The sequence below is a fragment of the Numida meleagris genome, chromosome 22, assembly GCF_002078875.1.
Source record: "Numida meleagris isolate 19003 breed g44 Domestic line chromosome 22, NumMel1.0, whole genome shotgun sequence".
NCBI lineage: Eukaryota > Metazoa > Chordata > Aves > Galliformes > Numididae > Numida > Numida meleagris.
Genome location: NC_034430.1, coordinates 5,201,366 through 5,220,794, shown reverse-complemented (window position 1 = coordinate 5,220,794; position 19,429 = coordinate 5,201,366). Strand labels below are relative to the sequence as shown.

At 60.2% G+C, this 19,429-nt stretch overlaps 1 long non-coding RNA gene across 2 annotated transcripts in view; it reads left to right on the top strand.

The window, feature by feature from the left end:
• Window positions 1-19,158, top strand: part of LOC110387533 — a 39,300-nt gene extending 20,142 nt beyond the window's left edge. The window contains exon 3 of one of the 2 annotated variants that reach the window (XR_002432554.1): window positions 17,803-19,158. This is a non-coding gene — a long non-coding RNA (uncharacterized LOC110387533). Of the gene's footprint in view, window positions 1-10,677; window positions 11,734-17,802 lie in introns of those variants that run through there. The other variant, XR_002432553.1, reaches the window with a different exon arrangement.

Genomic DNA, 19,429 nt, shown 5'->3' with positions numbered 1-19,429 from the left:
GTGCTGTGGGGCTGGGGGAGCACGGAGTGGGGCTGGAGCGGTGCAGGCAGTGCAGCCCCTGCCCTGAGCACGCTCCCCGCACTGCTGGGGCTCTGCTGTCCCGCCACCACTCCCCCCAAGTTGGGAATTAATTGCACTGAGCTCCATAACAACGTAATGAAATGGGGGGGGGGGAGAGGAGGGTGAAAGGTGAGGTCTGCATGGGCTGCTGGCAGTGGGGCGGGCAGGGCGCGGTGCAATGGGGCTGAGCCAGATCCCCTCCTGCAGCCGCAGCATCCCGCGTGGCGGCGGTGGGGCAGCGCGTCTCCTTCCATGCGCCAGCCCAAGCGCTCTCCTGATTTTTCCAGCTCAGCGTTTACGAGATGGGATGCGAAGGGCGAGAGGCGGCGGCTGCGTCCCGTGGGGCTGGGGACAAAGGACACGGGGTCTGGGGAGCAGCGACCTCGCTGAGCGCCCGTGGGGCCGCTCGGGGGGCTGTGGGGCCGGGGGCTGTGGGGCTGGAGGAGCGCTCGGCCCCGCGCTGCCCACCCGTGATGCTCCACGGTTGCGTCGCTCCCACGGGGCCGTGCAGGCAGGGGGCAGGGATTTGTGCAGGGGAAGCACTCAGTGCATTAGCGGCCCTTCCCGGTGCGGCCTGGCCTCTCCATGAATCATTCATGCGGCTCAGGGACCCCCGGCAGCGCTCGCAGGCGCTAATTACACCGCTCGCGCTCCTCTTCCTCGCCGCAGCCCCAGCCCAGCAGAGAGCAAAGTTTGGCCAAGTTACTCAACGAGGGCGGCAGCGCTGGCAGGGCAGGGGCCGCTCGGGGAAGAGAGGAATTAGAGCAGAAAAAGGGGCCCGGAGGATGCAGCCCTCCCTAATGGAGTGGGTTGTGCTGCGCTGGTGGGAGAAGGGGATGGAGGCCGGAGCGCGGCGCAGCATCGCGTCGGCACAGCGGGTTCCATGCAGCCACATGCTGGGATGGTGCCCGGCCCTCCGCCCCACGGCCCCGCTGCAGCCGGGTGGGCAGCAGAGCAAGAGCAGGGGAAGAAGCGAGCACGGCCTGGGGTCCCGGGTGCTCCCCCAGCCCCACGGCGCGGGCGGCAGGGCTCGGTGCGCTGCCTGGGACCCGGGCTGAGCCGACGCGATGGCGTCCAGGTGTCAGCCCCAGACCCAAACATCGTTAGGCAGCGCCCGCGCAGCGGAAAAGCCTCGGTCCTTAAAAATGCAAATGACGTGCGGCGCCGAACGTCCTCGTTTGTCTGTAATTGCAAAATTCCTCGCCTCAATCAGCCAAAGATAAACTGTGTTATTTAGCGGCAATTTGGAAGCAGACGCATTGAAAACAACGGGACGGATTCAGCTCTCGGCGCTGCCGGGCCGCTGGGGCCGCGGGGTTCGCAGCCCGGAGCGTGCACCCGGCGGCCCCGGGATGCCCTTCCCCATCATTTACCTGCGCAGCTAATTAGCTGCTGCTCGTCAGCCCTAACGAGGGGAGGGGGCTGCGATGGGAACCCCGCGCTGTGCTGTGCTGTGGGGCTCGGCGGCGCGGAGCACGGAGCTAATTCTGTTACAACAATTGCATTTCCCTCTCGGCGCAGACCTACAGGAATGCAAACAAGATCCCCTTCGGACGCATGCTTCCCCGCCATCCATCACCGCATCCAGACTTTATTATGCTCTACTCTATATGTTATAAATTACATTTTAATGATAAATTACGCACTCCTAATGCAAACTGCAGTCTCCCGTTGTCGTTAAAAACAATAATAGATTTGTAGAAAGCGAAAAGAGGGAAATGCATATTTATGAGGTCGGGCAGTTTGGGGAAAAGAGGCAATTGTGATCTGAAATATTGGGATTTATGAGCTGCTTCCCGGTTTAAAGGGGCTTTGTGTCTCCTCGCCTCCAAACATCGGCCCCGTCCCATCGGGGGGGGCGGGTGCCCCTGCCCTGGGCTTGCCCCCCACATCCCAGTTTGCAGGGTGGGGTGTTCACAGTGCGTGGCGGGACGGGGCTGTGCACATTGCAGGGCTGGGATGGGGCTGCCCCACGGAAAGCAGCGCCACGTGGGCACGGGGCTCTTGGGGACAGCGCGGGGCGGGGGCACGGGGCGTGCGGAGTGGGACGTGGCCCCGGATGCCATCAGCCGCCAGCTCGGCGCTTTTGTCTGCGAACCCATTACGGGAGCAGCTTTTGACTGCGGCAGAGATCGGGTCTCTGGCCTTCAGCAAATGGCTTTTTCAAGGTGAACAGCAGCTTTCTGCCAGAGCTGGGGCGTAGAGGAGCTTTTAAGAGAGCATCCTTTATTTGGCAGCAGCGTCCAGAGGCCCTAAATGGGATGAGGGCTCCGTGCCATGACCTCCCCTCCCCCCGCAGAAACTCCCAGGGAGGGGGAGCTGAGAGCAGGAGCACGTGGGGCGAAGCGAGGCGAGGGAGCAGGCACGAGGCTGGGCCGTACTGTGTGCCATACCATGCTGTGCCACACTGTGCTGTGCCACACTGTGCTGTGCCATACTGTGCTGTGCCACACCGTGCTGTGCCATACCATGCTGTCCTGTGCCATACTGTGCCGTGCCACGCTGTGCCATGCCATCCTGTGCCGTGCCATGCTGCTCTCTGTTCCGTACCGTGCTGTGCTGTGCCATACCGTCCCACATTGCCTTGCCCTGTGTTGTACTGGCACAGGGGGGGCCGTGCAGGAGCACAGCGGGCTCACGCGTGAGCACCTGAATAATTGATGCTGGAGCGCTGTTCTGCTCATGCACGAGCGCCCAATGCGTTTCTGCATGGGCACCCTGGGGGCGAGCGCGTGATTGCACACTGGGTTCGTGTAGAGGAGCCCCCCAGCCCCCCAGCAGTGCTGGATGGGGCAGCTGCAGCCGTGAGAGCTTCAGGAGTGCAGCATGTGGCTGTGCCCAGTGCCCACAGATGTGGTGGCCAAGGGTGGTCGCCCCCGGCGGGGCTGGAGAAGGGGGTGAGCACAGAGCTGCTCTGCTGGGGATTCAGGCTTTGTGCAGATGAGAGCTGCTGCCAGGCACTGAAAAACCCTGGGTGAGGGAATCGGATCCGTGAACCGGGGCGGCAGCGTGGGGCTGCGCGGGGGGAGCCCCTGGGGGGCGGGATGGGCGGATCAGGGCCCTGACACCCCCAGCATCTCCTGCCCCATGCTTGGGATGTGGGGACGCAGGGATGGGGAGAGGATTGAATGGGATGGGGCGGGGTGGAGTGGGGTGGGATGGGGCAGGGGCAGGCAAGGGCTGAGCACCGCGGGGCGAGGCGAGCAGGACCTGGCAGTGCTCCCCCATCTCTCCCCGCCGGGCAGCACCTGGCCGCTATATTTAGGAGGAATGTAGGGCAGCCCGGAGCATCCGAGGCGATCTCCTTCCCTCTCTCATCCTGCACGGAGCAGAGCACGTGGGGCTGGGCGAACGCTGCCCTCGGGCTCTGGCTGCTGGGGGGGCTGCGGGGGTAGCCGTGCGCTCAGCTCCATTCAGCTGCATTCGAGCTCGGGAAATTTCCTCCAAAGGCATTTTCTGGGGCTGAGGCTGCTGGGCTGGGGGCACGTGGAGTCCTGGTGATGCTGTGGCCGTGCTGGGGAGGCAGGGTGCTCCCCACCCCGACTCGCAGCGAGAGCTCTTTGTCTGGCTGCCGTGCCGCCGGCTGTCAGCGCGGTCACACTGATCTCCTCTCAATAGAAGCCTTTGTTCCGCCGCACAGGAGATGTTTAATTCTTCTTATTGCCATTAGCATAAAAGTACAAAGAAAGGTGAAGAGAGAAAAATGGCCCCCGTCCCGATTCCCCCGCAGCGCAGCAAGCAGCGCTGGGCCGTGCCGCTGGGTGGGGATTGGTGCTGCCAGGATTTCGGGTGCTGGGAGGGAGGAAGCCCCACGGCAGGGAGTGGGGTGCAGGGTGCATTGAGGAATGGAGCCTTGCCGCCTCCGGGCCTTGGGGTGCCAGCCCCAGGAAGCCGCTCCATCCCCGTTGCCGTGCTGCCTTTGCAGCCCCCAAATCTCCCCACGTCCCTCACACCCATCGCTTTGCCCGTGCACTGCTGGGGCAGAACCCCGCGTCCCTCTCCCTGCAGCAGCGGCCGTGCAGCTCCGTGCTGCCCCAGCTGTCACCGCTCCCTGCAGCAGCAACTTGGCAGCAGCTGCTCGCCTCGCTGCGCTCCCCTGCTCCCAGCAAGGCTTTCTTCCTCCTGCTTTCAGTCCTCGCTGGCACAGCCTGGCCTGGCAGCTCTGCTGCCCCCTCCTCCTGCCACCATCCCTTCTGCTTTGCCAGGAGGTCACCTCCATCTGCCGTCCCCACGATGCTGCTGGGGTCCCCTCCTTCGTCACCGTCATCTCGGGGGATTTGCAGGGTGCTGCGGGGGCTGCGATTGCTCCCAGTGTTTGCTGAATTTCCCAGGAATGAGCAGTGGGGCTGGGGCAGGCGGCGCTCCAGCTGCAGTGCTGCATAGGGCTGCAGCGTGCTCACACCGTGCGGTTTGCAGCAGACAGGACTGGGGGTACCGGCATCGGAGGTGATGTTACAGGGGATGTCACCAGGGCCAGGGGACACGCGCTCAGCCGGGTGATGGACGCCTTCCAGCACGGGGATGGATGGGGCTGGTGGGCGCTGGAGGCAGCTCCATGCTGCTGGCCCAGCCCCAGGCATTCTGGTGAGGGTCTGCATCCCCCCGGCTGCTTCCCACCTCCAGCTCCACCCGCCCCAGCCCGGGAATGCAGATGCTGCCGATTGGGGCATTACATTTAAAGAGCTGATTAAGTGCAATGAAAACCGTGTCAGCCGGTTGTCAGCGAGGAGAATGCAGCAAGGCTGAGGATTAGAGGCTGAGTGACATGCAGGGATTGCGGGCAGACAGGCGATCAATCACCGCCTGGCTGGGGGGGGCTGGGGGGGGCACTGAGCTATGGGTGTCATTGTGGGACGTGGTGCCGGGGCAGCTGGTGGTGGCTGTGCCCGTGGTGGTGGCCTCGTGACTCCGCTCTGCCCGGGGACCTGGGGCCCAGCAGTGGGAAGCGCTGGGGGTGGGCGATCCTTCCCTTTGGTATAAATAAATGTGGAACGATTGTCTGCTCTTTGGGGAGCATCCCGCCTTCCCTCCCTTCCCCTTGGTTAATTAATTTAATGGTTTTATGATTGCAAAGAGATCAGTTAGGAGATGCATCATCTATATATAGAGGCATAGAGGGGACTATAGATAGTGCATACAAGCAGGGAACAGCCCCCACGCCCCCAGCGCTGGGAACATGGGGAGCATTGCGTGGCCTGGGTGTGGTGCAGAGCTCCAGGGCACTGTGCCATCCTGCAGCACGTGGCCACGGGTGTCACCGCCGGCACGGGGTGGGGGGGGACGCACCACACTGCCATCCCCGCTCAGCCCGCGTGCCGCCATCGTGTTCCCGTCTCCGGAGGCAGCGAGCTGCAGATTGACTTTGACAAACACAGCCCAGGAGCTGCGTCTCAGTGGATGCAAATTATTCAGCAGCTCCGGGGAAACGCTGCCGACACCATGCAGGGGGGTGCTGGGCTGCAGCACCCAGCCACGTCCCCCCCGGGGACAGCTGCGCAGCGTCCCTGCTGCCACCACCACCCCTGCAGGCAGCTGGGGGAGGGCTGCATCTGGGCAGCGCCAGATGTGCACCGGGCACGTGGCTGTGCGTGCACCCAGTGCTGTGTGTGCACCCGGTGCTGCGTGCATGCGTGCGTGCACCCCCTGCGCACGGTGTGGTCCATGTCCCACCTGTCACACGATGGCATCTCAGCGCCCGGGCTTTGCTGGAGCAGGAGATGAAGCTGTGAGCGTGGCTCTGGGCTCTGCCAGGAGCTGATAATGAAGGAGATGAAGATCTGGAGATGTCTCCGGGGCTGTTCTACAGATCTGATTTGCCAGGCGCCGGGCAGGTAGATCGTGCAGAAAAGCCTTTGGCAGCTGAGATTCAATTTGTGCTCAGAAATGAGCAGCACTGTCCGCGGGCAGGGCCGTGCTCCACGTGGGGTGGCGGTGCCGCTGCCCACAGGGGCTTTGAGCCCAGCCCCTGCCCATCATGGTCCTGGCCCCAGCAGGTGAGTTCTGCCCCATTCCCGGGCTCCACAAAGCCCAGATCTTCTCCACCAGCAAATGTGTAAGGGGAGATGGGACACAAGTGACAAGGGGAGAGGATGCCTGGAGCCGATCCCTTCTGGAGGTGGCATTTAAACAGATGGAGGAGCGGAGCCGGCGGAGCAGCCGCGGCTGGAGGAGGAGGATGTGATGGAAATGCGAATACGGAGAGGACGCTCCAGCTCCCACGGGCACACGGAGCCAGTGTCCCCCAAGATCTGGCCTCCAGCAGCCCCCCCCCCCACTCCTCAGTGCCCGGTGCTGGGGCGGCCGAGCGCCTGCGTTGGCTCCAGTGCCTGGAACGTGCGCACTCTGCACCGAGCCCTCCGAGCACCGAGCCGTATTTTTATTCCCGGAGTTTTGGCATTAATATTTATCTATCAGCAGCTTGTAATTAGGCCTTTCAATGATGCTCCTGTAGCTGGTTGAAGGAGATAAATGCAGATGATCTGTGAGTGGGGCGGCGGGTTTGCCTGGTATGTGCTTCACGTCCAGATCAATAGCGTGGCTGCGTTAACATTTTCCACGATGTTTTTCATGGTGCTGCCCCTCCAGGGATTCTGTTCCGTGTACTCCCATGTTTTTGGGGCACCGTGCCCTTCTGCGGTGGGAGTGAGATGGGTGGGGAGATCCGGAACCACGGTCACAGGGAGCGGGGAGGGGGGGGCTGCCATAGCAGGTCCTATGGGTGAGGTCCCCTACAATCTGTGCCTTGTCCCCAGTGGGCTATGCCTCGTTCCAACCAGCCCAATGGCAATGACAGCTGGAGAAGGACATCTCCATCTCCATCGTCTCCACCATCTCCATCATCTCCATCCCCATCCCTATTCACATCTCCATCTCCATCCCATCCCATCCCCGTTCATCCCCATCTCTCCATCCCTGGGTACCGCAGTCCTGGCGGTCACCATTCCCGACGCACATTGCAGCGGTGCGCAGTGCCTGTGGGGAACATCCCAGCCTCCTCCTGCAGTGATGCTGGAGTGGCGAGTGGCTCTGCGGTGACTTCCCAGCCCCATGCAGCTGCTGCTGTGCCAGGGGCCGTTCGGGTTCCTCTCAGCCCCGCGGTTTCTCTCCGCGCTGCTTCCCATCTGCCGTATTATTTCAGCATTTAATTATTTACCGCGGGCTGTGTGGGCGGCTGTGCAGAGGCAGTTATTGCTTAATTGAGCTACTTGACTCCAGCGCTGCCAAAATAATAACACACACTCAAAACTGCACCCCTGGCCCGGGGGGCATCACCCACCCCGTGCTCAGCTCCTGCCTGCAGGGCTCCTCCATCAGCCCAGGCTGGGAATGGGGAGGTGTGCAGTGTTTCCCTGCTCCTCGGTGGGAACTCATCCCTGGGCTCTGCCTGTCCCTTCTGCTGCTGGTTCCCTGTGACCTCCCATCTGCTGCCAGCACTCGGCGTCCCCAGCACCGCTGTGTGGGACCCCTGCCCCTCTGCTGGCAGGGAGGAGGCTCCATCCATCCTGATTTGCTGAGCTCCGTGGATGAGTGCTCAGGGTAATTGATATTATGATGGAATCCAGCAGGACGCAGGTTGTGGCAGAACAAACATCTGCCTGCTTCTCTTCAGGGAGCCCTGCAGCATGGCCGCTGGAGGGGCTGGGATGTGGCGGGAGGAAGCAGGGGAAGCCCTGAAGCTGTGCTGGGTGCGCGTTGCTGTGTGCATGCCCGTGTGGGTTTGCACGTGCGTTTGCACACTTGCATGCAGATGGACGTGCATGCTGCTGGGGGAATGCATCTCCATGGTGCACAGTGCATGGTGCATGGTTGAGTGACGGCGCTCATTGGAGGCCAAAGGGGAAGGCGGCTTAGTGTGACAGAAAGAGTTTGCACATGGGTTGGGGTGGGGCTGTGGGATGGGCTGGGGGCTGCATGCAGGCAGGTGGGTGTGCACAGGGCTGGGGATTCGGCACCGGGGCTGTTGCACCTCATTTCTTGCACACACTGCCCAAGCTGTCACATTGGAAGAAGCGATTTATCCGCCTCTCCGGGCTGCTGTGCTGTGTGTGCCAGGAGGGAAAGGCTTCAGGTGGGGAAAGGATGGCAGCCACAAACATGCTCCATGGTGCTCCTCTCTGCGGCAAAGCAATGAGTGGAGACCTCAGTCTGCTCAGCGCATCCATCACCAGACCCCACACTGCAGCCTTCCCCCGGGCTGGGGTTGGACAGAGGGAATGGCAGAGGGAGCGGGGAGCTGCGCTGCAGCTGGGGACAGCTGGGGGCTGTCACCAAGGTCACCGAGCCCACCACGTGGCTCCGGAGCCCCGCTGAGAAGGACGCGGCCGAGCGTGCGTTTGCCACCAGTCGGGAAGCGGTTGTGAGCAGGGAAATAAATTCATTAAAGCCATCAAATAAAACAGCACAACAGCCCCAGTGGGATCCCCGCTAATGCATTCACTGGTTGCACCGAGGTACGAATGCCCTGACAGGAGGCTTTTAATTACGGCCCTTCAGCTCGGCTTCCCCCCCCGGTGAGCCTGGCAGTGTCCCCAGCGCCGCCCGTCACCTCGTGTCACCGTGGTGGCCCCTGTGCTCTGCCGCCGTGTCCCCATGGCTGGCACCGCGTCCCCGTCCCAGTGCTCCCAGCGACGCCGGCGCTGCGGGGAACGGGGCTGTGGGTTTTGATAAACTGTTGGTAATCGCGGATGGCGGAGGAGCTCGTGGGATTTCTTCTTTATTCAGGAAAAGAGGCGAATGCAAATGTGTGAACTTCAGAAGCCTCAGTCATCTCGGCACCGCGGCGCAGAGATCCCTGCCCGGCACGGAGCGATGCGCTCCCGGGGATCGGGGTGGAGTGGAGTCTGAGCCGGCACCAGGGGCTCTTGGGGGGTGGATGGGTCGGGAGGTGCTGTGCGGGGTGCTGGAGGGAGAGGTCCCATGCACAGTGTGGCCCAGCGCATCTCCCTGGGCTCTATTGGTGTGCGTCCCCAAAAAGGCTTTGCCACTCCCTGCTGCTGTGCTGCTGCTGCTCCGGGGCTGTCCCTGCCCATGGCTCTGCCTCCTCGGGGCTGGGGTCCGGCAGCAGGGTGCTCACAGCTGCACCAGATGTTGGGGGCTCAGTACCACGGTCAGTGGGTGCTTGGAAATCGAAAGAGGGAAGATCAGTGAGCGCCGCACTCAGCACCAGCGCTGGGTGCCAAGGGAGAGATGGGGATGTGCCATGCAGCTGCCAGTAAGAGTCCAGGGAGGGGTGTCCCTGGAAATGGGGTGGGAGGGCGGTGGGGTCCTTGGGGCCGTTTGGGGGCTGGGGTTCCCCCAGGCTCTGCCAGCGTGCAGCCTCCATTCGTTGGCTGCTCTGAGGGAAGAGCTGCTGGGGAACGGCACGGGGATGGGTGGGACCCCGCGGCGATGGTGGGAGCGGGGAAGGAACGCGGGCGGATCGCTCGGCCGCTTCCTCATGGGTGGCTGTAATCCATCGTGCTGTTCTTTCCAACCTCCTTCAAAGCGCAGCGATCGCCAAGGAGCGGCTCTGCAAAGAGCCCATCTCGGGGCTTTCTCCGCATTTCCCATCGCTGCGTCGGACGTAACAAATCTGCTGCGTATAAATCAGCGCGCAGTCCCTCCCGCGCAGGGCTCCTCCTGACTCATGCATCATCGCGTGGTGAGGAGCTGGGCGCCGGGCTCCGTTGGCAGCTCGCTTGGTGATGCACGAAGCAGAACGCGGTGCTGCCATCCAGGGACACGCTGCTGCTACCCAGGAAGCATCGGTGCTGCCGCGCTGTGCCCTGTCCAGAGCCTCCGTTCTTTGGGATTGCACCGGCGCCTTGTTGCAACCGTTGCAACAGCTGGGGGGATGCACCAAGAGATTCCTACAGCAATCGTTGTCCCTCCCTGGGATGCACCAAGGGATTCTTGCTGCAGTTTTCTCATGGGATGCACCAACCCCAACCTCACATCACCATGGCAGCGGGCTGGGGGCATCCACGGTGCCGGAGAGCACAGCCCGTGCTGCTCCTTCTCTTTCCAGATTCAGCACATTGCTGAGCGAGCGGCCGGCCTGGTTGCTCTGAATTGTTTCCAGCCCCTGTGCTCTGCCAGCTGCAGCGTTCTGTTTGCATTCAGGGTGCAGGTTGTGTGCAGGATTCCGTTTGCCTGCAGGCTGCCAGTTCTATGCAAGACCTCAGCAGCATGCAGCGTGCTGGTTGCATGCAGGGTCCTGATTGCATGCAGGATGCCGGTCTCCCTTGCACGCAGCTTGCTGGTTGCCAACAGGGTGCTGGCTGCATGCTGCGTGCTGCCCGCACCAGCCCCCATCTCGCTGCAGGTGATCGCAGCCCCTGGTTCCGTCCTGCCCCGCCGTGAGCCGCATGGTTTTCCCATTGGATTTCTGTAGCACTCAGCACTCGGAGCCGGCTCTGGTGATCCCAGCCACCTCCAGCTGCCACCAGCGCTGCAGCAGCGCTCATGGATGCGACTGCGGGTGGAGAGCAGAGATTGATGCCCGTGGGTTTCTCTGTGCCGCCGATCTGCCCAAAAAATAGCTGCCAGCGACCACGCTGTGCGCGCGCGTATTTTCCCACCAATAAACTTCTGCCTCAATTGCCCCATTTTTTATCTTTATGGCCTTCGACGCTGCAGGAGATATTGGATCCATATCAGAGCAAAAGAGGACATGAAAAAAGCTACTAAAAACGGCGAGAGAATCTGTCATGGCGTCGGGTGAAATACGCCCTTTTGATCAAGCATCCAGCAGGTATCATCGTAATGCGTGGCTCCGGGGCCGCTGCTGGGAGCCGTGGGCAGCCCCGGGGGAAGGGTCTCCACTGTGCAGCCCTTGGGCGGTTGCAGGGCGAGCTGAGATGCTCCCAGGAGCAGGGATGGAACTGCTGGGGGCCCAGCCTAGGGCAGGAGCTGTCAGTGGGGCGGGGGCCTCGAGCCCCTGACGCTGCCTGTGGCAATGGGGGTTTTAAGTCCCCATCCCACTGCTGCCCACATCCCTGCGGGTGATGGCCCCTGCGTCGGGCAGCTGAGCTGGGGGCTGTGGTGTGTATTAAAACAAACGTCGATAGGAAAGGGCTGGGAGGAGTGACAGCGCCCATCCATCACTCGGTGGCGGGGCTGGGTGGTGGGAGGATGGGTTGGTTCCGTGCGCTCTGCAGCAGTCAGCAATGGGCTCTGGGTGAAGGGTTTACAGCACACGGCTGGGAGGGGGAGAATGACAGCCCAGGGGATGGGATGGATGGAGGTGGGGGTCTCTGTGCCCCCACTGTGCCCACACAGCTGCTGCTGTGCAGCTCTGTGCTGCAGCCTGTGGGTGGTTTGGGGACGCCAGTGCTCTGCATCCTGTAGGTGCCACCACTGCGGGACCTCAGGGCCCTGCTGCAAGCAGCGCTTAGAGCTGGTGACCATGGCATTTGGGAGGAGCCTGGGGGGGAAAGCAATCAGCAAACTTGGCCCTGTTGCACCCGCCTTGCCCAGAATGGGGATTTGTGAAGGGGATGGAGAGCAGGGATGATGCATTACGGCATTCCTGCCCTCTCGAGCATCCCTGCATCTGAGGGGCCAGGGGTGGCAGCCCCATCCCTCCCTGCACGGGGACAGCAGGTCCAGGGCTCAGTCCCTGCCCTGGGCAGGAGTGGTGCAGCCCAGAGCCCCCCGGGCAGCGAGGGTGATGCCGGGGCCTTGGAGCAGGGAGAGGTGCCAGGCTGTCATGGAGCATCAGTTAATGAGCGCTTCCAGTGTGATGTAAATTTGCTCTTCGCTTTCACTCCGATGAATCAAATAAGATCAGGTGCCCTTCATTTTATTATTATTATTTTTTTTTCTTTTTACCCTTTCTCTTTCAATCTCAGCGCAGATCCTCTTCTGTTTTCTCTCTTACCCTTTCATTGAGCAGCACAGCAGTGGGGATATCACGCTGCATGGCCGGAGCCAGAGCAAGGCACAGATCCCACATGCAGCCACACCTGGGTGCCAGCCGTGCCTCGGCCCTTTCCCAACATTTTCCTCCTTTTTGTGGATTTTCCCCCATTCATAAAGAGGAAAAGCTCTGCTGCGGGCAGCACGTGAGCACATGCTTGGTTTTAAGCTCTGTGAAATGTGGTGAAGGTTCCGTGGGGTCTTTGAGCCCTTCCCAGAGGTCCCAGCTCAGGGCTCTCCTGCCCACCCACCTCATGGAAGTGTCTCTTCATCCCTTATGTTGCTCATTATTCTTGGTCTGAGAAAGCAGCTCGGCAGCTCTAAGACCTGGGAGGAAATGTGTCAGTCATATAATGATTTTCTTGATATTTTTCCCCCTCCAAATGAAAGTTGGCTAATGGTTCATTTCGAAAAAAAAATAATTGCTACTGATTTTTCCAAATTGCACAAAATGTATTAATGACACTTTTCAAGACAGAAATAACACAATTTGCATTTAAATGTGCCTAATCTTTGCAAACTCCACTTGGTATTTTCTTGTAGACACACAAAATACCGAGCGCCGCTGCACGTGGAATTCTGGAGGAGCACCAGAGATTGGCAATGGGGCGCAGGTGGCCTGGGGATGTGGGGCTGGGGGTTGGGGGGGTGTTGCTGGGTGATGGGGTGGCATTGGGTGTCGCAATGGTGTTGTTGGGTCTTGGGGTGGCATTGGGTGTTGGAGTGGTGTTGGGTGTTGGGTGCTGGGGTAGCATTGGATGTAGCAGTGGCGTTGTTGGGTGTTGGGGTGGCAGTGGATGTTGGGGTGGCATTGGGTGTTGGAGTGGTGTTGGGTGTTGGGTGTTGGGTGTTGGGATGCTGTTGTTGGGTGTTGGGGTGGCGCTGGGTGTCGTGGTGTTGCTGGCTGTCAGAGCAGTGGCGTTGTGTGTTGCAGTGGTGCTGGGTGTTGGAGTGATGCTGGATGTCACGGTGGTGCTATGGGGCGGCCTATGGGGGCAGGGCTGTTCCCATCTCCGCAGCTCAGCTCCAGCTCCTGTCCCAGCTCTGCGCAGCGCTTCTGGAGCGGGCAGCGATGTTTAAGCTCATCTGCAGGGATTTCCCTCCCTGCGGGGCGGTTTAATTCTGCATTAGGTGTAAGTGCGTTCAGTTTTACAAGATTAGAATGGGCTCAGAGCTGTTGGAGCTGGGCTTCCCATGGCTTTGGCAGGGCAGAACCGCTGCACTGAGCTGGGAGCAAAATCCTCCCAGCAGCTCCAGCAGGGGATCAAGAGGAGCAAAGACATGATGACGAACCCTCGGTCTAACCTCGCTTTTCCCCATTCTGACATCATGGGGCTGCTGGGCCCATCCTGGCTGGGTTCCCAGGGTGCTGTGCCCTCTCCAAAAGTGGCTGCACTTCAGTAGTGGGTGCAGGGTGATGTGGGCATTGGGGTGCTGGGATGCAGGGTGCAGTGCAGTGATAACACACTGTGCTTCGTGTGCAACGCGCTGCAATCCTCCCCGGGCCTCAGACTCCATAAAAAGCAAATGGTTGCCTTAAAAAATCAAAGGAAGAGGGAAAATCTGTCTGTTCTTCTCCCCGCTGTGCTCTCTCCCGTCTGGCTCTGTGTTTCCACTCTCTTCTCCCCCTTCCCCAGGGCTAGGCCCTTTACACTCCCCCTGCAGAGGCCTTGGGATGGCGATGACGTCCCGAACATCCCTGTCCCGTGCCACGCTATGGGGTCAGGACTCGTCCCCCCGTGCCCCATGTGATGCCATTCCCCATCAATCTCCATGCGCTGACCCACAGCCCAGGGACCCCCTCCAGCTGCTCTCTGCTCGCAGAGATTTTCCCCTGCTCCTCTTCTGTTTCCCTTGCAAACAGCTTGCCTTTGAAATTCAAATGTTGCTTTAGCCCTTTCTTCACCCGTTCCAGGAATATCTCCCTTTTCATCTGAAAATAATTAACAAATGAGCAAAACTCCTGTGTGAAATTAAAATTCATGCCCAGAGGTGACCTTTGAAGCCCGGCGCTCGCTGCTGCTGAGCCGGCTCAGGTGTCTTCTGCCCTGCTTCAGAGGGCCTTGTTTACACCTCGTGTCCTCCCTCTTCTTAATTGCATTAAGTGCTGTTCCCCCAGAGATGCCCTTCCTGCTGCCCAGGGCTCCCTGGCCTCATCCTCCCCACATCCCAGTGCCAGCACACCGCAGTGCCCCGGCCGTGATGCAGCCCAGCTTGGCCATATGGCAGCTCGAGGTCAGCACCGCGGAGGGTAATTGTTGGTAATTGGTAATGAGGATCCTCCCCTGGCACCGCCGCTGCCTTCCCCACATCCCGTAGGGCTGCAGACATCCACACTGCTCCTTTTAAGCCCAGCCTTGGTTGCCCCGTGCCGTGGACGAGCCAGCCCCAGATGCCCTCCCAGTGGGGTTGGAGGCCCCAGCAGCGCCCAGGAAGCCTGGGCCCGTTATTCTGGTCCTCCTTTGGATGGAGGACGTTGTGTTTGAGGAGCGGTGATGGACGAGTGAGCAGAGCCGGGGGCTGCTGGGTGCTCCCATGCATGGGGTTGTGCCAAGGGGAGGAGGGAAACGCCCGTTCCCCGTGTGGGCTCAGCTGGAGCAGTGTCTGGGTGGGTGTCATCCCCGTGCATGGGGTGCTCGGCCATGGACAGCTCGGCTGCAGGTCTGCAAGGGGGAATCAGCCCCTGGGTGCGCTCCGCCAGCCCCTGCCCTGCAGCGTGGCTCTGGGAATGGCCCCCCCTCCAAGGCAGCAGCCGCCCGTAATTAAACCAAGTGGGAAAGGTTGCCATGGTACCAACAGCGAAGAAATGAAGCTGCACCTTTATGCTGCTCCGGAGCCTCCGGGTGGTGCGAGCCGTTCTGCCAGGGGTGGTGCGGTGCTGGGTGGGGGGAAGGGACCCTTCCATTTGCCCCCATCCCCTCCCCATATCTGCCCTGTTGGGATGGGGCACACTTCTCCCTGTACCTGTGGTCCCCGATGGAGCCGGATCCATCACATCCCGTTGTCCTGGCAACGGGCAGGGATGCTGCCGAGCACTGGGCTGTCCCCTGTGGCTACAGGGGTCCACCCTCACCCAAAACAACCCCGTGCTTGGGGAGAGGTCTGCGCTGCTCATCTGCCCCTGCTGCCATGCAGGAATTCAGCACAGACTCAATAATGGCACTGGAAGAGCCAATTCAGACTGAGGGGATGAGCGGATGTTCCAGTTGCACTCATTTGGGCAAACTTTCCCCTATTAAAACCCCTTGGATACATCCACTGTGTATGGAACTCAAGATCCTTCCATGCCCCACTCAGTCCTGGCGGCTTCCCATGTCAGCAGAGGTGTGACCTGAGGTGCTGCGTTGGTGGCAAAGGGGAAGCAGCATTTTTTGGGATCTTCCCTTTGTTGGAGGGGTTTCCAGGCATGGACATTGCCTTTCCTTCTTGGGGTCTGGAAAATAGGGCTGGGAGAGCCCTGCTATGGGGTGGCAGGGACCACCACAGCCCAATGGGCATTGGATGACTCAGGGGGATCGGGGGGGTCCAGGATTTCCCATGGACCCCTCCTGGCAGCCTGCTGCTCCCACTGTGCTCCCGGTGCTGTGCCCACGTGGGGTTTTACTGTAATTTTTTTTTGCCTCTGCCCCGTATTTTGAGCTCATTCCTCGCCCTTTCTCTGGCCTTGTCCTCCTGTTGTATTTCTGCTGCGGTAAAAATAGCCAGAGAGGTGTTAAAATAGCATTAAGGCACTTCAACATGCAAATGCTGTTTGTGACTGCCCCACTGCCTCCTTACACCCTCAGCCAGAGGGGTGCAATCCTTGCCATCCCTGCCCTGGGGGCTGTTTTGGGTTAGGGTTAGGGTTAGGGTTGGGGTTAGGGTTGGGGTTAGGATTGGATTTAGGGTTGGGGTTAGGGTTAGGGCTAGGGTTAGGAGCAGAGCTGGGGATGTGGAGCAGAATAGAGGCGTGAGGATGCACACTGATGGAGCTCTCCCCAGCAGCCCCTGTTGAATGTTGGCTTCTGGCCCCAAACCAGCGAGTGCCGTCGCTGTCATTGCAATGGGTTCATGGCTGTCTCCTCTGCGGATGGCTCTGAGCACTGCAAGCACCACCAGCCCCCGTGCACCCAGCGCTGCCGGTGCCAGTTGTCCCCCGTGGGCGATGGGGTCTCTGGGTGGAGCTGCACCCAGCGCAGCTCCCACACGCAGCCGGCGCAGCAAACATTGACGTGGGGATATTTAAAGCCCGGCCGGGTGGGAAGCGAAGGAATGCATTTCCCAAGCAGGAGGGTGGGATGTTATTTATATATGTGATTGGATGTGCCGCCTAAATCTGGGCCCGGGGAAACGAAGGGGAAGCGGGTGGGGAGGGGAAATCACGTCCTGGTGTTGTCATTCAGCGCCGTGGGTGCTGTGGCAGCGTGGGCCCGTGGCTGCTTGGGCCAATGGGAGGGTGGGGGATGGATGCTGCCCCAGTGCGATGCTGCGGTGCCCATAGGGCAGAACCTGCTCCATCCCTCCTGCCCCTGCCAAAGGAGCAAGCAGCTGGGGACTCGCGCTCTCCCCACTCCTGAGCTGTCTTCTGTACTTAATTAATTAGTGTTTGTAAAGCTCCGGGATCCTTGGCTGAAAGGCGCTATTAGAAGTGTGAAGCGTTATTATTAATAATTTACATAAGCCGTTCTTCCGCCGCGCCTGGCTGCGGCCGCTGCCCCCCGGCGGGGCCGGGCCCGACTCCTGGTGCTCCCCAGCAGCCGTGGGGTTCGCTGCCCTGGGCACCCCTCGCTTTTGGGGCATCACCTGCACCGCGGTGCTCGCGGGCTCCCCACGCACACGTGCTCCCGGTGGCTCCTTCTGCGCTGGTTGTTAATTAAGTGGATCATTCAGAGCCACTAGTAATGTAGTGTGTTGTCTTATAATGGTTGAGATTCTGTCCCCGTGCCAGCTTCCATTAGCAACAAAACCCACTTATCTTGTTCCTTCCTATCTCTTCCCTTTATATTTTTATCCTTCCCTTTCCCTGCAAGTCTCTCTCTCCTCTGTTTTCAGTCCCAGCACTGCAGTAATAATTCTACCAGTCGTCATCTTGGTTGACAAAACACTGTTGATGTGACAGCTCCGAGCTATGAAATCTCCGTTACCGCTCGATAATTAATTTACTAATTGTGTGCGCTGCCTGGCCACACGGCTCAGAGCCAGCCCCGTGGTTGGCCATGCCATCCTGACCTCGTGCTGCTGGCACTGGGGAGAGATGGGGGTCTGTGCCAGCGGGGAGGGATGTGGGGTGGGATGGGGATGGGTTGAGGTGAGATGGGGATGGGGATGGGATGGGGATGGGGTGGGAGATGGGGATGGGGATGGAGGAGGAATAGGATGGGAAGGGGAAAGCCTTTCTGCCCTGATGCGCTGCCCTCATCCCTGGCTGTGCTCTAATTCATGAAGCCAGCTGCCTGCATCCTTGTGCATCCCATCAGAGAGAAGGTTCCCAACTTGGTCCAGCATTTCGGTGGACAGACCCTATGTGTGTTGTCCCATAGGGGACCTGCTGCTGCCTTCTCACCTTGCAGACTCACTTGGTCCCCAAACTCACCACCGCATCGCCCCGAGCACATCACGGTGACTTCCCCACATCAAAGCCCCAGCGCCCAATACACAATGGAGAGCTGATGGAAGGGGAAGGAGGCTGTTCCTCCTCCTGCTAATTAGTTTTAATTGAACTCGAAGGCCACATGAGCGCATTGCCCGCCTGTGCTCACCAGCACGCAGCCATTGCTGCGTCAGGAGCTGGGGCTCAGCAAAGTTGATGTTTTCTGCATGGGGATTGCTGTTGCTGTGAAATGTTTTGATTTTCCCTGATTGCAGGAGTCAAGACGAACAAAGCCTTTTGGAGCCGGCGTAACGAGGAGGCATCTCTCACTTTGACACCGCAACTTGTTTCATTTCTGGAGGGAAGCGCCGCGTTTTGCTTCGTTTTGTTGTGCTTTTTTTCTTCCCTTTGACGTCTCCAGCCCCAAACGATGCGTTTTCATCTGCAGAAAAGCTTCTCCTCCCTTATCTCCACTTGGAGTCTGCGTGTAGTGCTGCTTAGTACTGCCCGGTGCTGGGCAGGACCCAACCATGCCCCATCCCCAATCACGGAGCAGCGTGGTGCCAGCACCAGGAGGGATTTCCTTCTCTCTCCCATAGAAACTGGTGGTGTATGGAGGACGAAGTGGTTCAGGAGCTGAAATCATCGCAGTATTCACAGGGCCCTGCCCGGTGGGGTGCTCACAGGATGAGGGTCCCCATGGCCCCGGTGCCGGGATCCTCCTGCGTCCTCACCCTGCAAAGAAATATCAGCTCGTTGCCCGCGCTGCGGCGTCGCTTACGCGGTAATTGCTTTTTGGAGATGCAATTACCGTGCGCTGTGGCGGAACCTGTCACTGCTGTGTGTTGATACGGGCTTCTCTTGGCAGCCGGGTGGCACTGGGGGCTGATGGTGTCCGCTCTGGGGCCACTCGTGGGGGCTGTGGTCGGAGCCCCCCGCCCTGCGTTGCACTCCTGGGCTCGGTGCTGGGTGGGAGTGTGGGTGGGAGCGTTGGGAAGCCCGGGCTGCTCAGGTCAATGAGCGATGGGTTTTGAGCGCGGAGCCGTGGCTCTCAGCAGCTTTGGATGCTTTGTGAAATTTGTCTTTTTGACTCCGCGAGGTGCTCACGCGGGGTGGGAAATGCATTACGAGTCGGAACGCTTTGAGAGCAGAGGGGAAACGTGATGCGATTCAAGCCTCGTTCCTCCCAGCGAGAACAGCCTGATGAGTACAATATGTGGTATTCCTCGCATCCCTTCACCTCTCAGCACTGTGTTTAGAAATACGCTCCCATCCCTGCGCTCTCCAGCAGCCCCAGCTGCAGGGCACCAGGTGGGAATGGGGCTGGGGGTCCCTGTCTTGCCCCAGCCCCTGGGCCCCATGTCCCCATCCCTGCATCCCAGGTGGGTGCCAACCCGGGAGCTCAGCGTGATGCTCCAGGACTCGGAAATGGAATCAGCGCTTGTTTGTTCATGATAATAAATGGGAGCAAATTGCAAACAGTGGGCAAGCGGCTGACAAGCGCCGGTGTTTTAATGTCCTCACAAAAGACCCATGTGTAAGTGGGACTTTGCATGAGTAATTCCATACATTTTTCATGGCGGACCCTAGGGGAGAATCAATCACGCTGCGCGTTTGAGTTTCCCTAATGCAAAGCACAGCACAATGCAACCAGCACCGAGGAGAGCTGGGAGGCAGCGAGCTGCAGCAGCCTGCCCTGCTCCCCATAGCGGAACCCTTCCTGGGGCCCTCTCCATGGGGGCACCCTTTGGCAGAGCCTCTTGTCCCCAGTGGTTGCACTGGGGTTGCTCAGCAAGGTTGGGCAGCACCAGCTGCTGCTATGGGCTGCATGGAAGCGGTGTGCTCAGCTCAGCACCAACGTCTCCAGGTGCCCTCCCTGCTGGTGCACGTGGGCTGGGCGCT